This window comes from Aedes aegypti, chromosome 3, assembly GCF_002204515.2.
Source record: "Aedes aegypti strain LVP_AGWG chromosome 3, AaegL5.0 Primary Assembly, whole genome shotgun sequence".
In the NCBI taxonomy this organism is placed as follows: Eukaryota; Metazoa; Arthropoda; class Insecta; order Diptera; family Culicidae; genus Aedes; species Aedes aegypti.
The window spans coordinates 368,649,003-368,651,047 of NC_035109.1; positions in this window are offsets into that span (position 1 = coordinate 368,649,003).

Below are 2,045 nucleotides of genomic sequence, written 5' to 3' on the forward strand. Positions count from 1 at the left end.
TTTGATTCATCAAGAATTTTTTTCAATAACCCTTCCAGAAATTGTTCCTGGGAATAACTTGAATTACTCCATCGAGTTCTCAGCAATATGTCAAGATATTTTCTACCTCTCATTTTTTTTACCAAAAATAACCATTGATTTTATGTTAGAATTTCTATACAATCTCTAAAACAAACGCAAAATAATTATCTCAAGACACCTCTAGGGATTCATTTTTGAATTCTTGACAAAACTATTTTTCAAAATACAAGGAATTGTATCATAAATTGTTTCAGTAATTTTAGCAGATAAGTTAGTTGGAAGTTTATGTGGTTCCTTTAAGCTTTTACACCTTTGGGAGCCCTTCAGGACACTTTTTCAGGATTTTTTTCATGATTCCCCTCTTGAACTAGTAAGGGAAAATGGCAACTATGGCAATGGAAGCTCTCAGTTAATAACTGTGGAAGTGCTCATAAGAACACTAAGCTGAGAAGCCGGCTCTGCCCCAGTGAGGACGTCAATGCCAAGAAGAAGAAGCTGCATAGGGCGTAACTCCGAATTTCGTCCATCTTCTCATTCAAAACTTCGCCCAGAGGTTACACGTTCAAAAAAGAGTTTTGGAAAACGTGAAATATCAAAAATACACCATGAACCACCACCAACGTTCACATAAACATGATCTAGTTCACGGTGTATTTGTGCTTGTTGACGAGTTCACGTCTGCTGTTCACGGATACGAGAACGGATTTTTTTTCTGTGTACAAATAACAAAACAAATCAACTATGAACCAAATTTTGATGGTATATTTCTTTTGATAATCACGGCCAATGAAAACCCGTTTAAATATGTCAGATTTGGATTTGTGGACTCAAACAATCAAAAGGGCGTAAATTAAAAACGGGACCTACGATTTTTTTTAATTTTGCGCAGATATGCAGCTTAGCTATTGAAAACGACTGGTTACCACAGATTTTATGAAGATTTTTTTTTCTGATAATAACGGTCAGGGGAGCACCTTGTAGGCTTCTTCTTGGAAATTTGCTGAATTCTTCAGGTAATTGAAATCGGTTTAGGATTTTTTTCCTATATGTTTTTCTAGTCATGTATCACATAAAAAGCATCTTATAACGAAATGCTTCTCAACCTTTTTAAAGCTGCGACCTCCTTTGACGATCAAAAAACATCCAAACATGGATGTTTTGTAATCAATGCTTATAGAAGTCAGCGAACGATCTCAGGTTGATTTGAAAGAAAAACTAGGCAGGTACAGCAAAAAATCTCGCGAAATCATGCAAGAATTCTGCTGAAATCACTTGGAGGATCCCATTAAGAAATAAGCCAGGATTTTAGGAAGTATAGTTCTTAGAGTCCGATGAAAAACTTCCATTGAAGTTCTTGAAAAATCCAACAAAACATTATGCAGTGCGAACGAAAAACTTGGGAACATTCCAACAAAAAACCACATCCAACGATTTTACCATAAAAACTCGTCAAAAAATATTATATATTGTCTGGTATAAACCAAGCATATCCTCTTCGCAGAAATCTACTAAAAAATACTATGACATGACGTATATCGAACGAGTCAAAAATCCTAGTTTGGAGTGCAAACAAGAAGGAATGTAATTTTGGTTCCAATCCTGTCTATGATCGCCAAGGTCCCGAGCAATGATTCGAAGATCTCTCCAGGAAGGTGGGAATCCGCCAAAGATTAAAACACAAATATGCTAGGAATTACTTATGGATATTTCAAAGAACGATATCGGTTTTATTGTAAGCTCACATTGAATAAAATTAGGACGTGCGCATTAAATACAGCTGGCTACAATCTCTTATTAGCAAAATGACAAAAAAACCAAAGATCTACAAAATTCTAAAGCTAGTTAAGAGATTCGTCAAATTTATCACATCCATCCAGAAAAATAATGCTCCTTATTCTTTATAGCTTCGCTGACCCCATGAGAACTCGTCACGGCCCCCTAGGGGTCCACGGACCACCGGTTGGGCAACACTGTAACGATTCTTGCAAGAATTACTCAAATTTTAAGCATTTCTCTGGAATTTT